This window comes from Schistocerca piceifrons, chromosome 4 (genome assembly GCF_021461385.2).
Source record: "Schistocerca piceifrons isolate TAMUIC-IGC-003096 chromosome 4, iqSchPice1.1, whole genome shotgun sequence".
Classification (NCBI taxonomy): Eukaryota; Metazoa; Arthropoda; class Insecta; order Orthoptera; family Acrididae; genus Schistocerca; species Schistocerca piceifrons.
The window spans coordinates 779,742,862-779,758,834 of record NC_060141.1 but is presented as its reverse complement, the minus strand read 5'-3'; positions in this window follow the sequence as shown (position 1 = coordinate 779,758,834).

Sequence of the window (15,973 nt, the reverse complement as noted above, 5' to 3'; positions counted from 1 at the left end):
CTCTGGTGCCCGTATTCCGTCTAAAGCCAAACTGCTCCTCGCCGAGATTCTCCTCTATTACTTTTTCAAGTCTTTTATTAATTATTCTTAACATTAGTTTGGCTGCATGTGAAATGAGGCTGATTGTCCTGTGCTCGCTGCATTTCTTGGTTCCTTGTTTTTTCGGAAATGGAATCATTACTGTTGTCAAAAAGTCCTCAAGCCATTCTCCACTGTCATATATTTTATTACATAACCTCAATATTTCTCTTATTCCATTGTGGTTCAAGCATTTTAGTATTTCTCCCGGTATTGTATGTGTGCCTACTGCTTTGCCATTTTTCATTGCAGCAATAGCAGACTTTACTTCTTCCATTATGATGGTCGGTCCTTTCTCTTCATCACTTACACTGTTGTGTGATTCAAGTCTACAGATTAACAGTCTACAGTTTTATTAATCATGTTTGCATGTATCTTTCTCGACATAGTCACCTGGCCACAAACACATTCCTCCCAATTTGAGACAGCTTTGTTGATACCGTGACTAAAAAATCGTTGACTTTGTTGACGGAGCCACAACCTCATCTCTGCACAACTTCGTCACTGTGAAAGTGAAGCTATCAGTTATTCTTTAAGTCATGGAAACAGGTGTAAATCGGATAGGGCGAAGTCTGGACTGTATGGAGGATAATAGTCAACACAAGTCGTCAGACTGTTGCATCTGTCGCGGCTCTCATGTATGGCCTAGCATTGTCATGTTGAAGGAGAGGGTACCTCGTGTGTGGACGCACTGTTCGAATTCGTGCTTTCGGTTTTCTGAGGAATTACAGGAAGCTGATTCTCATGCACCGACGTAGTTACGTTACACATCGCCATGTTATAAGCTACTATTCGGAGACCTCTAGCCACAGAGTGTTGCAACTTACATCACTGAATCGGGAAAATTGCTCGAGTAATATACGTGATAGGTAAATCTTAAATTCTGTTGATACCATCATAAAAAATTCGGAGGCCGCACTTCTCAGCATACTATCGTACCACCTAGGAAATTGCCGCGAGCCATATCTTGGTTCTCCTACTGCCTCTCTCTCCCCTATATTAGTAAGCGCTAAAGAGAAAGAGAAACGTCTGTCAGTGCCATCGCTCTGTAACCCTGCTTCACTCCTAAAATTTTTTTGTTTATGCCGAATAACTTCTAGAGTACCTCTGTAGTCCATGACAGTGACATAAGCGTTTCGGTCGCTTTCCTGGACGTTTTCAATGTGAGTTCTATGAGCAAAAGAAACTCCAGCTTCTTTTTGATGTTCGCAGTCTCATTTCTAGGTGACCATGACACAGTCACCCACACCATCCTGTCCACAACCCAACTAGGCGCCATGTACTTCATGCATTATGTAATAGCTACTACCATTTGAAGAAACTGGGTGCAGACAGAGAATGCTGGGGAACTGCTACTGCAAACCAACCCCTGGATTGATATCAGTTAGGTATTACTGGCCGGAAGTTATAATCCGTTGTATATGTCTGTTGTTCACACACCGTACCTACAAAAGACCTTGAAATTTTGAACTTTAGATACAGAAAGAACAGTCTTGTATGCACAACATAGGTTTATTTAATCTTCCAATGTGACGCGTTTCGCCTGCTCTTGGAATCATCAATCTGTCGATAAAAACACTTGTTAATCGTGACTGAGGAGACGAACGTAACTAAAAGTCCCATAGGACCTGGAGGTAACAGCCAGCTAGACACAGATCGTCTCATGATGCCTAGAAGAGGTAAAACGCGTCACATGTGAAGATTAAAGAAACCTGTCTTGTGCAGCCAAGATTCTTTCTTCTTCATCTAAAAACCAATTGTGCTTGCTGTACCAGCGCCAAGGCGGTTGTGTATGGAGGGTAGTAATTTTAATTGAAATTTTGAACTGTTCGCCTCGGTGGCTGCGGAGTCAGCTAACTGGACTGGGTGTTGTGCTTTCCTTATCTTCGTACCGTCTTAACTGACACGAAAATCAACTGCATGACGTAACATGACAAGTCTAAGCATAGATAACTTTGTACCAGGTTACATCTTGGTCCTAATGAACGTTGCAAATCGTCGAAACACACTGTCGTATCTTCTACTGTTAAGATGGCCCTATGGGCATGTTCCGAAAGCCAATCTTTTCTAAAACTATTTTAGTCTTCATTCACAAAGGCCGGCCGGTGTGGCCGAGCGGTTCTAGGCGCTTCAGTCTAGAACCGCACGACCGCTACGGTCGCAGGTTCGAACCCGCCTCGGGCATGGATGTGTTTAATGCCCTTAGGTTAGTTAACTTTAAGTATTTCTAAGTTCTAGGGGACTGATGTCCTTAGATATTAAGTCCCGTAGTGCTCAGAGTCATTTGAACAATTTGAACCATTGTCAAAGGTCTCTGATTCACAGTCGCAACAAGTGTATACTGACATTAATTTTCAGGAATTTACTTCGCTTAGAAGAGTCTGAAAAATGCCAATTGGGGTCGCTTTGTTACGAAATTTCTCTTTTATTCCGAAAAGTCATATGATAAAGTAATTAATGCACCATTTCCCTATTTTCCACTGTTAATAGATTCCCATGGAAGTTCATAAGGAGTGAAAAATTATTACTAATTTTCGTCCCTTACATTAGACATGTTGCGATCCAAACACAGCCTCTAAGGACGATCGAATCTAATGGAATAAGCAAAATTAATTATCTGCAAGAAGTCTCGGCCATATATGATGTCACTACCATCTACAACTTTGAAATTAGTTTACTAGCACCGTAATATTTAAATAATATTAAAACTGCTAGCCCCTGCCGGATCTACCTCATCATTATCGAAGTTGATAAAGATAGTGATATCCCCTGACATTTAATTAAAGTTGATAACAGTAAAAGAAAATTTCTTTGACAGGAAGTTATGGAAGTTATGTTAGTCGGAGAAACTATCGTCCTAACAAACTCTAACTGCTACGCAGTTACACTGCGCAACAGAATAATAGGATCACTTTTTCGAACCCTAGTTATTCCCAACCATTTATACGCCTAAGTTTGCAGTTTCGGTCAAAGGTGCCTGAAAACGTCCTTCATAAAGGCGTAAAAGCGTAGCTTCCTGCAAAGTCATATTCGGCTCCGATGATGCTTCACACAACATTGTGTAGACGGACACATGTGAAAGAAAAGGCGACAGCTTAGAAATTGATGTGAAGTGTAAGGTGCGTTAGTGATATCCCATTGGCATCCAACTTTCCACAGTTCTGCCCTTAGCCGTCGTGGACGTAACACACAATCGGCCCCTCTTATGAGGTGGAGGTTACAAGCGCGACTCCCATCGAAGAAACAAGGTCGTTTCCGTATGAGTGCCACAGGAATTCATTCCAGACACCCCGCCCCTGAGATTCGGGAATGTACAATGTATAAGGAATGAAATCGCCCTAGCAACTCGGGTTCACTAGTGCATAACTGAGGTGACCGCAGTACCTACCAACTGCAAATCAACGATCCATCAATATTAATTTATCCATAAAAACACAAAACGAATTGGGTCACGACAACTGACCAACACACTGGAAGAGAATTACTGCACTGAACTCCCTCAAACTAGAATTAACACACATAAGACGTAGTTTTTTTTTCAGAAATCTGTGAAGTAAAAACTATGCTGGCTTTGGTTAAGGATATATATTTGCCTCTTTCTGTCAATGGCGTATATTCCCTCGAATATAAAGGTGTGTGATTACATAGCTGAAACAGTGCAGGAAGGAAAGGCCGAAAGATCATTAAGTGCACGCCAAAGCTGATGGTTCACACAAACGTGCATTACAGATACAGCTCCCAATGAAATGAATTGACAATAGTGTCTTACTTCCACTAGCGTAGCCAGCACAAAAGTGCCAATCGAGCACGCTTCTGACGGACGGAGATGGGCAACCAAACTCATCCCTGAAACTTCTCACACAGCTGTTGAGTTCCACCACACAGGATTGCAAATCAAAAACCAAGCATGTAACTTTCTGTACTCTGTACTTTCATGAGTCTCTGGAAAATATGTTATCTGCCCTGAAACAATCTGCAGATGCATTTCTAAAGGGTAGGCTGAGTACTGCTGGAGGGTCAGTTTTATTATTTTATTTTTATTTATTTACACGCCAAGTTCCGTAGGACCAAACTGTGGAGCAAATATTTAAGGTCATGGAACGTGTCAGTACATGAACTCACAACATAAAAGTAATTAACAGATAAAATTAAATGTTCATGATCCTGAAAACAAGCCTGTCTCTATGTTTAAGTAAACGCTATCAGCAATGCAATAAGAATCAGCTTAACTTTTTAAGGAACTCCTCGACAGAATACAAGGAGTGACCCATGAGGAAACTCTTCAGTTTCAATTCGATAGCGCGTGGATTACTGCTAAGATTTTTGAATTCGAGTGGCAGCTTATTGAAAATGGATGCAGCAGTACACTGCACACCTTTTAGCACAAGAGTTAAGGAAGTCCGATCTAAATGGAGGTTTGATTTCTGCCGAATATTAACCGAGTGAAAGCTGCTTATTCCTGGGAATAAACTAATATTCTTAACAAGAAACGTCAATAAGGAATATACATATTGAGAGGCCAATGTCAAAATAACCAGACTCGTGAACAGAGGTCGACAAGAGGTTCGTGAACTTCACACCACTTATTGCCCGAACCGCCCGTTTCTGAGCCAAAAATATCCTTCTATAATGATAAGAGTTACCTCAAAACATGATACCATACGACATAACTGAATGAAAATAAGCAAAGTAGATTAATTTACGCGTCGAAGTATCACTCACTTTTGATACCGTTCGAATAGTAATAGTGGCAGTGTTAAGTCTTTGAATAAGATCCTGAACGTGACCTTTGCACGACAGCATACGATCTATCTAGTCACCTAGAAATTTGAACTGTTCAGTTTCACTAATCATATGCCCGTTCTGTGAGATTAAAATGTCAGGTTTTGTTGAATTGTGTCTTAGAAACTGAAAAAAACTGAGTCTTTCTGTGATTCAATGTTACTGTATTTTCTACAAGCCATGAACTGAGATCATGTGCTGCACTATTTGAAACCGAGTCAATGTTGCACACAACATCCTTTACTAACAAGCTAGTGTCATCAGCAAACAGAAATATTTTAGAGTTACCCATAATACTAGAGGGCATATGATTTGTATAAAGAAGGGTATCGCTGCATTAGCTGTTCACTCACTGTTTCTAAATAAGAAGCGTTTTCTTGTGAATCAGTAGATCACGGGGAGTGCGACACCCCCTGCCGTTTTCATATAGGAACACAGTAAGCAGCACATTAAGATCTCGAATCAGGAAGTTCATCTTAGATTCCTCCCTTTCCACCATTGCGAGACAGCAGAACTTTCGACAAATGCTAGTCTACTGTACGAGACGCACCAATGCTATACTCTTTGTAAGAAGATAGTGAGGAAATGAAGTCATCTGTAGGTCTCACTACGTATGAAGCAAGTAAGCACAACTGTCTGTAAATTAACCTGGCATCAAATAAGAACAAAATTAATATAAACTCAGTTTTAACCCTGTGGCGCAGTTTCCCACTCCACTGTACAGTTGTTAACGTCGCTTCTCTGGCTTTTTTAATCAGCCCTGAGGCTGCAAATGAATGCAGGAATTAGCACTGGTAGGGAGTGTCCGCTGATGTGGGCTGCGTACATTTCCAGCCTGAGGGCTGATTAAAAACACCAAAGAAACGATATTAACAGCTAAACACAGCAGTGGACTGATGCACCATAGCGTTAATTTTGTGAAATGTTGACTTAAAATTGCAGGAGGCGGACCAGACAAGGCTGACGCCTCCCATTCCTACAAACATTTCTCTCAGATGACGTGCATGTTCCTCCAAATTTTGCCTGAACACAGCTATCATCTAGGCCGTGGTACACATATTCATATTTGATACCTGAGTCACATATTTTTATTTGATGTCTGAGTCGAGCAAGTTACACAGAGGTTCGCTCCGGATATTAGGCTGAAGGGTGCTCAATTGAAATCAAAGAGATTACAATCAATCCAGAACTCTTTAATAAATTTGAAACAACATGGAGCATAGTCTTGTAGTAAGTTTCATCGGAGTCCAAGTAAAAACTTATGCTCTTAAAAACCGATCAAAACAGATGTGCAGCTCTTGCAGTGAAATATGCCACAGGATAATCTCCATTAACGTACGAGTACAAAATAAATGCCCAGTCCTTGGAAGCGGTAACTTTCGTCAAGTATTTGGTAGTGACTATTCGAAATGATCTCAAATGGAATGATCAGATTACACAAGTAACGGGCAAGGAGAACACTAGATTGTGGTTTATTGGTAGAATCCTGAAGCGATGGAGTCCTTCAACAAATGAAATAGCTTACAATGGGCTAGTTCGTCCAGTCTTAGAGTACTGTTGGTCTTTTTGGGACCCTAACCAGTTGGGTCTGATTGAAGTGATTGACAAAGTCCAAAGAAGAGCGGCAAGATTCGTGACTGTTACATTTAGCCATCGCGAGAGCGTTACAAATCCCGTTGAAAGTCTGAAGTGGGACAATCTTGCAGATAGACGACGCGCTAAACGGAAGGGGCTGCTCACTAAATTCCCAAATCCGATCTTCGCCGATGATGTAGGGTATGTATTATTACCATCAACATTCAAATCGTGCACTGATCACCATTCAAAGATAAGAGAAATTAGAACGCGTACTGGGCCGTTCAGACAGTCGTTTTTTCCCTTGCGAGACCCGCGAGTGTAACAGGGGGTGGGGGGTGGGGGGTGGGGAGGGGCGCAAATATGACTTTGGCGCGAATTATACCCTCCGCCACACACCGCTTGGTGGCTAGTGGAGTATATATGTAGATGTAGTTGAGATGACCTCTTTATTTAGCTCCTGATAATCAACCTCCCACCGTGGTGTGGCAGACTTTTTGGCTCCAACGAAATACATGCTGAATATGACTATTAGGAAGAGCGGATCGCGTCGAGTTCTCCTATTCCTTCAGCGGGCGTCTTCAGCCTTCCATAACCGGATGGGTTGAGACAAGGTCGTTTGCTGACTGGAAGCTCAATCATACACCGAATTAAATCCGTTGCTCCAGTTTATGAGATAACACACCTGTTTCCTCACTACTGAAAACATTTTTTCTGATCCAGTGGTAAATGATCCAGCCATATAGTACAATCCACACCTTCCTTTATTTGTGTAGCTAGTAGCGAATACTCCACACATTTTCAAAACGATAGATTCTAATGTTTACATAATCTATGTATTAAATGGTCTTCTACTCATTTCGAGAAAAACCTAGTAATGCAAACGACATGTGGCCCAAAACTGAATTCAACGGACCATCTCTGAGCTATCCGTAATTTTATAACCCAGACGCACTTTCGAACGCACAGATTTTGGTTTCAACCAACCTAACATGTGCAATGAAGTGGAATTCACTGTGACATATGAGACAGGAGCCAGATTCAACGTAGACAACCCACACACACACTGGAGCCATCGAGTCAAGCATTTAGCAAAACGGTAACAGGAATCTATGAAAGAGGGAGCAAAGTGGCTCATTACTAATTTCGCATTGTATGAACAAGGTCTGATTCCGCTACTGAGGCTGCATCCCTTTACCCCTACCTAGTACTTCGACCAATCCAGTCATCCAAGTTGCGTTCTCCTTGATGACCATCACTCCGTCACCTTTCCGGACAGTCTCGTTTATTGCGTCATTCATGACAACGAGCGAAACTACTGACTTACCGCATACTCTAGAGCTACTGGCGTTCGGACGGCCTGCTCACGGTATTCTTACGAATCACGGCAGCCATGAAGCTTGTGGCTTGTTGGATAACCACGATTCGCGGCCTGTCCAATGGGTGAATGGTCCGTAACATGCCCAGTTCCGTAGCTGAAAGACACAAGAGCCTTGTGCTGCTCTCACTTTCATATACCCGCAAAGGGTATTCTGACTTCATGCTCACGACCGTGAGGTGGTTGGTTGGTTTGGGGAAGGAGACCAGACAGCGTGGTCATCGGTCTCATGGGATTAGGGAAGGATGGGGAAGGAAGTCGGCCGTGCCCTTTCAGAGGAACCATCCCGACCGTGAGGTGTATCAATCCAATGTGCAGTAGCATTATCTTCGTGTATCTGTTTGCAAACCTGTTGCCAAGAACTTCATCTATTTTCCCCAGTTCCCTAGGTGAGCAAAATTCTCTCAGGGCGCTGTTGTACCTTTTACGCTTTATTACAAGATCAGTATCGTGACTTGGTGTCTCATCTCCAGATGTAAAATTAAATCTAGGATAGATAAACCATGTCGCCAACTACTGGAAGAACGAAGCACTGTTTTCGTAGAAACTGTAGAAGATGTTCAGGGTATCACAGCGGTGGTAAGATAGGTGTGGCGCTTACATAAGTATCGACGATTTATTGTTGCAGAAGCAACAAAAGTAACTTAATACAATACGTCTTTTATTTTTATTTTAGAGAGTTAAAACTACCACCCCAGGCTCCTTAAACAGTAAAGTAGTAAATCAAATCGTAAAATTACATATGGATACACTGTAAAACTCGTGTCATTTTTTTTTTATTTGAGCCATGCTGTGATGATCGATAGCTCGCGCCACGCTCCTGGATTCCATAAATTTCACTTCCAAGAACATCCACTTATAGGAGGCACGCATGGTGTGCGCCAGGCTCTCTTAGCGTGACGGTAACGAGAGGCGGCGTTCACTGTGCAGTGGGACTTGCTTGCTTCAAGAGGGCAGTCCGCCATTACCACCCGAGGCAGGGACAACGGGCACTTCAGTAGGTGTTGGAGTGTGGCCGATCACACTGACACCCGGAGTACGTAACATCAAAGCGGGCTGTCAGATGATGATCTGACAGGAGGTTTGTGGACAGAGGCTCAAGGAGGAGGGAACAATCAGCCGTGGGAGTACGGTCACAAACCCAAGCGAATCTGCTAACACTGACAAATATTATACCGGGTGAGCGGGATTTTGAACAGATTTAGAATTGCGGTTCCTTGGTGAAGAGGGGAAGCCTCGGAATCTACCCTGAAAAGCCAAAGAAACTGATACACCTGCCTAGAATCGTGCAGTGTCCCAGCGAGCACGCAAAAATACCACAAGACGACTGGGCATGAACTCGACTAATATCTGAAGTAGTGCTGGAGGGAATTTACACCTTGAATCCTGCAGGGCTGTCCATAAATCCTTAAAGGTACGAGGGGGTGGAGATTTATTATGAATAGTGCGTTGTAAGGCATTCCAGATATGCTCAATAATGTTCATGACTGGGGAGTGTGGTGGCCATATGAAGTATTTAAACTGAGAAGAGTTTTCCTGGAGCCACTCTGTAGTGATTCTGGACATGTGGGTTGTCGCATTGTCTTGCTGTAATTGCTCAAGTCCGTCGGAATGCACAGTCGACGTGAACGGGTGCAGGTGATCAGACAGGATGCTTAGGTACGTGGCACCTGTGAGAGTCGTATCTAGACGTATCAGGTGTCCCATATCACTCCAACTGCACGCGCCGACACCATAACTGAGCCTCTACCAGCTTGGACAGCCACCCGCTGAGATACAGGGTCCATGAATTTATGAGGTCGTCTTTTGCCCGTTGTGGTGTCACCGCCAGACACCACACTTGCTAGGTGGTAGCCTTTAAATCGGCCGCGGTCCGTTAGTATACGTCGGATCCGCGTGTCGCCACTATCAGTGATTGCAGACCGAGCGCCGCCACACGGCAGGTCTAGAGAGACTTCCTAGCACTCGCCCCAGTTGTACAACCGACTTTGCTAGCCATGGTTCACTGACAAAATACGCTCTCATTTGCCGAGACGATAGTTTAACATAGCCTTCAGCTACGTCATTTGCTACGACCTAGCAATGCACCATTATCAGTTACCATTGATACTGTGAATCATGTACCGGCAAGACCGACTTTCTTCATTAACGGGTTAAAGTTAAGTATTCCACCAGCTACGTCCGTTTCTCTAAATTCTAATTTCCTTGTCCTGTTCCAGACCTCACGCCAGCCTGCGTGAGCTGAAACGCGTGCCTTTCGGCCTCCTCTAGTAACCCGGTGTTGGCTCTCCTGCCAACCACAACACCCGTACTCGTCCATCCGATCGAAACAATTTGAAACGAGACTTGTCCGGCCAGGCAATATGTTCCCAGTCATCAACAGTCGAAAAATGTTCAAATGTGTGTGAAATCTTATGGGACTTAACTGCTAAGGTCATCAGTCCCTAAGCTTACACACTACTTAACCTAAATTATCCTAAGGACAAATACACACACCCATGCCCGAGGGAGGACTCGAACGTCCGACGGGATCAGCCGCTGAGTCTATGACTGCAGCGCCTCAGACCGCTTGGCTAATCCCGCGCGACCATCAACAGTCCAATGTCGGAGTTGACGGGCCCAGGCGAGGCGTAAGGCTTTGTGTCGTGCAGTCATCAAAGGTACACGAGTGGGTCTTCGGCTTCCAAAGCCCATACCCACGATGTTTCGTTGAATGGTTCGCATGCTCACACTTGTCGACGGCCCAGCATTGAAATCTGCAGCAATTTGCTGAAGGATCGCATTTCTGTCACACTGAACGATTCTCTTCAGTCGTCTTTCATCCCGTTCTTACAGGATCTTTTTCCGTTCATGTAGAATCCTTTTATGTGTTACCGGATTCCTGATATTCACGGTACACTCGTGAAATGGTAGTACGGGAAAATTCCCACTTCACAGCTACGTCGGAGATGCTGTTCACCATTACTCGTGCGCCGACTATAACACCACTTTGAAACTCACTAAAATCTTGATAACTCACCATTGTACCAGCAGTGACGGATCTAACAACTGCACGAGACACTTGTCTTAAATGGGCGTTGCTGACCGCTGCTCGACACTCTGCCTGTTTCTGTATTTCTGCGTATGAATAAGCATGCCTGTACCAGTTTCTTGTGCGCTCCAGTAAAGTTCCAACGAGCACATTGTGTGACTGACACCCGTTATCGTAGAGAATTGTGTACCACTGTGGCAGCCACGTTGAAGTTGCGGCCGTCTGGCTAAACCTGTTTTAATGGGAAATATTCAAATGTCTTGATCAGAGGTGCAGCTCAATCTCTTCTTCTATGTGGTGGTGGTGGTGGTGGTTGTTGGGATGTTTAGTGGTGTTGTTTTAATTGTGCTGTTATTGTCGACCAAAAGTGTTGTGTCTAGACAAGACAGCCTAGACACAATGAGAGGAAGCCGAAAGGCACGCGCTAAGCTAAAGCAGGATGGCGTGAGGTCTGAAACAGGATACGTAATGAATGCTATAAAGAAAAGTACGTAGCTTCTGGAATACTTAACTTTAATCCATCCTTTTGGTACATCTGGAGATTGTGGCGATACAAGTGAGACTCTTTAGATACATGCAATGTTACTAATGGCGCCTTGCTAGGTCGTAGCCATTGACTTAGCTGAAGGCTATTCTAACTATCTGCTCTGCAAATGATCGAGGCTTCGACAGTGTGCATCGCTAGCTACGTCGTCCGTACAACTGGGGCGAGTGCTAGTCCGTCTCTCGAGACCTGCCTTGTGGTGGCGCTCGGTCTGCGATCCCTGACAGTGGCGACACGTGGGTCCGACATGTACTAATGGACCGCGGCCGATTTAAGCTACCACCTAGCAAGTGTGGTGTCTGGCGGTGACACCACAAAAAGTTAAATGGACTTTCACATATAGTTTTTCTTCTGTGTCGAGACTAGACTGGGCCTTTTTAACAATTTGTTGCACTAATTGGGTTCTGCTTGTAGTTGAGCAAATTGTGTCTGCACTAATAAATTGCTGTTGTCTTGTAAATTGTCTGGAACACTACCGAACTTTTACTGTTCACTCATTGAACTGCGGGCGTAGGGCGTTACCTGGCGAATTTTTTATAGTGTCATTTCAAGTAAGGGGTTTCAGTTTACTCTGTATCATCACCTTAACACTTAAAACAAGAAAAGGAGATACCATTGGCACCAATTTATTCTTTTAAAATTATTTGGTTTATTAAGAGCCTGAGCTAGCCGCCGTATTTACAGTTATTATAAATCAACGGCCAGTTGGATACCTTTTGTTTGTGTTCTAGACGGGCCCGTTGTTTGCGTCACCTGACCAGTGTGTGCTGTGTCACGTCCACAGTAGTGGACTATGCAAGAATTTGAATCCCGTCTTCCGATGTGCCAGTGGGGAGCACGCCTATTGTGCTGCAGAAACGGCTGGTCTTTCTAATCGCTCTGCGTAATTGTTACTTTGTTTGTCTGTTTATCGGACCATTGAGATATTATGTTACTGCTGCGAATGATTTCAGTTTTCCATTGCCCGGCCCTAGCACTCCCCAAACAACCACTGCCAGCTGCCCAAGCATCATCTTACCTCATTAACAACTGTACACTTAACCACCTGAATAAAGTATTGGCTTTAGGGGCGCACGGGTCTCACCACAGATCGTATTTCTTATGTTATAGAGGTAAGAATCCTTACGCGCTTCTTTTATTAGTGTACAGCACTAGAAAATTTCGAAGTAGCTACGAAAATTAAGTTACGCATTATTATGGCAAGACAAGTAACTTGTATTGAATGCTTTACTACATTTCAGCCACAAGAGCGAGTACATGGTACTACATTACAACATTACCACCAAGTGGTTTTAAATAACAGTCGGAACAGTCTACCAATCATTCGATTCCTTGGTGTAGAAATCCTCTCTTTTGTCGCAGAGCCACTAGAGGACCGCTGTGTAAACGACCGTATCGTTTGAAAATCGACGCCTGCGTATCACTGTCTCGATTGCCCGGGCACTGGGGCCGGTTTCGAAGGCTTTCTTTCCTCATCAGTGACACACATGTCTGTGGGCGTAGGTAAAATTGGTGGCATCATTTCACTCTCACCGGACGTGACATTATAATTAATCTACATGCCGCCAGAATTCTATGGTGAATCTGTGGTCTATTGAGAAGTTTCGTCGGAAACAATGGTATTGCTTCTACTTTGGACTACATTTCGAGTTGCTGCACCCTCTCAGTCAAATGGTTAAAATGGCTCTGAGCACTATGGGACTTAACATCTGTGGTAATCAGTCCCCTAGGACTTAGAACTACTTAAACCAAACTAACCTAAGGACATCACACACATACGTGCCCCAGGCAGGATTCGAACCTGCGACCATAGCGGTCACGCTGTTCCAGACTGAAGCGCCTAGAACCGCACGGCCACACCGGCCGGCCCCTCTCAGTCCCTCACAGTAATGTATTACGTTACCCATACTATAGCAAAACTGTGACTGCAACAAACCAAGAACACGTCCTGTCATCTGAGAAACGGCAACTCTTGTAGCACAATGGTGCTAGCGTGAGGCGGCAAGTGTAATATATGTGTGAAATGAACTCGTGTTGATGGGAAAATCTGCTGCTGCGCAAGAGGATTAGCCTACTCAACCCATTGGGTACGTCATATGACAAGTTTCTCTGCTCACGACTGGAAAGCCATGGAGAGCTGATAGGTATGCATGAGTGGCAATTTGGATTTCGCCTGGGGCGTTCCACTGAGGACGCGGAACTTGCTGGCTCGTCTGTATGTTCATACGTTCTAGAAGCCACCGTAGACATACCTGGTGCCTTTGATAGTTTGTGGTGGTCGGCACTTTTCTGTTAATAGAATGCTGCGATCAGACTAACGTGGAACCCATTGGGTCGGCCGCTGCAAAGGGCCAAAGATGTTTACGGCATTCGACGCCCCACATATCGTCTACCTTGCAACCTAAATATTGACTGATAATGGCGACAGGGGGCGGCGTTAGAGGTATCCAGTAGCAAGAACAGCATGAGGTTACAGAGCGAACTGCTTAATCGACGGTTAAGTCACGAGAGTGCTACAGTGCTAGTGGTGTTGATACAAAGCAGCGGAATCTCAACGATAAACAAAGAAGGAATCTTTGCCTTGTATCTACAACAACAGTTGCCGAAATTGACATTCGGCAGAAGAGAACAGCAGGAATTTCGCAGAGTGAGAAAGAAGCGGCACATGAAATACTATCGTTTCTGCAGTACGCTTCTATATTGATTGTATAAGAGAGGATACCTGTCTCACTCTCCTACATGGTATTTAACTCCCAAGGAGCCAAGCTTCGATCATTATGGTACGAACCTTTGTAATCACTGTGGTGCCCCATTTTTCATTCGGTGTTTTTTTTAACACTTCCTGAATATCGATGACGTATATTTTGTGAGGTGTAATACATACACTACTGGGCATTAAAACTGCTACACCAAGAAGAAATGCAGATGATAAACGGGTATTAATTGGACAAATATATTATACTAGAACTGACATGTCATTACATTTTCACTCAGTTTGGTTGCATAGGACCTGAGAAATCAGTACCCAGAACAACCACCTCTGGCCGTAATAACGGCCTTGATACGCCTGGGCATTGACTCAACCAGAGCTTGGATGGCGTTTACAGGTACAGCTGCCCATGCAGCTGCAAGACGATACCACAGTTCGGCAAGAGTAGCGACTGGTATATTGTGACGAGCCAGTTGCTCGGCCACCAATGACCAGATGTTTTCAATTGGTGAGAAATCTGGAGAATGTGCTGGCCAGGGCAGCAGTCGAACATTTTGTGTATCCAGAAAGGCTCGTACAGGACCTGCAACATGCGGTCGTGCATCATCCTGCTGAAATATAGTGTTTCGCAGGGATCGAACGAAGGGTAGAGCCACGGGTCGTAACACATCTGAAATGTAACGTCCACTGTTCAAAGTGCCGTCAATGCGAACAAGAGGTGACCGAGACGCGTAACCAATGGCACGCCACACCATCACACCGTGTGATACGCCAGTATGGCGATGACGAATACACGCTTCCAATTTGCATTCACCGCGTTGTCGCCAAACACGGATGCGACCATCATGATGCTGTAAACAGAACCTGGATTCACCCGAAAAAATGACGTTTTGCCATTCGTGCAACCAGGTTCGTCGTTGAGTACACCATCATTGGCGTTCCTGTCTGTGATGCAGCGTCAAGTTTAACTGCAGCCATGGTCTCCGAACTGATAGTCCATACTGCTGCAAACGTCGTCGAACTGTTCGCGCAGATGGTTGTTGTCTTGAAAACATTCCCATCTGTTGACTCAGGGATCGAGACGTGGCTGCACGATCCATTACTGCCATGCGGATAAGATGCCTGTCATCTCGACTGCTAGTGATACGAGGCCGTTGGGATCCAGCACGGCGTTCCGTATTACCCTCCTGAACCCACCGATTCCATATTCTGCTAACAGTCATCGGATCTCGACCAACGCGAGCAGCAACGTCGCGATATGATAAACCGCAATCGCGATAGGCTACAATCCGACCTTTATCAAAGTCGGAAACGTGATGCAACGCATTTCTTCTCCTTACACGGGGAATCACAACAACGTTTCACCAGGCAACTACGGTCAACTGCTGTTTGTGTATGAGAAATCGGTTGGAAAGTTTCCTCATGTCAGCACGTTGTAGGTGTCGCCACCGGCGCCAACCTTGTGTGAATGCTCTGAGAAGCTAATCAATTGCATATCACAGCATCTTCTTCCTGTCGGTTAAATTTTGCGTCCGCAGCACGTCATCTTCGTGGTGTAGCAATTTTAATGGCCAGTAGTGTACATCCCATAGCAGGTTGATCTCTGCAGTTCTCGCAAATTTGTTTTCCGTCGCCCTTCTGATGCACATGGTGAGTCGTTGGCAGCTAATATTTTTCCGTCATATTTGTAAACACGACACTTTATAATCATCCTTACTTAGGACTGAAGTTGTGGCCTAGCAGTCAAGGGGTTGCTTGCAAGGTGACACTCGAACCACAAATCGCTTCTTGTACGATGTTGAAAGTAAACTCACTAGAGACCCACGATATGTGTTAATAATGGTGATGTAAAGCTGAAAACAGTCACAAAGTCCT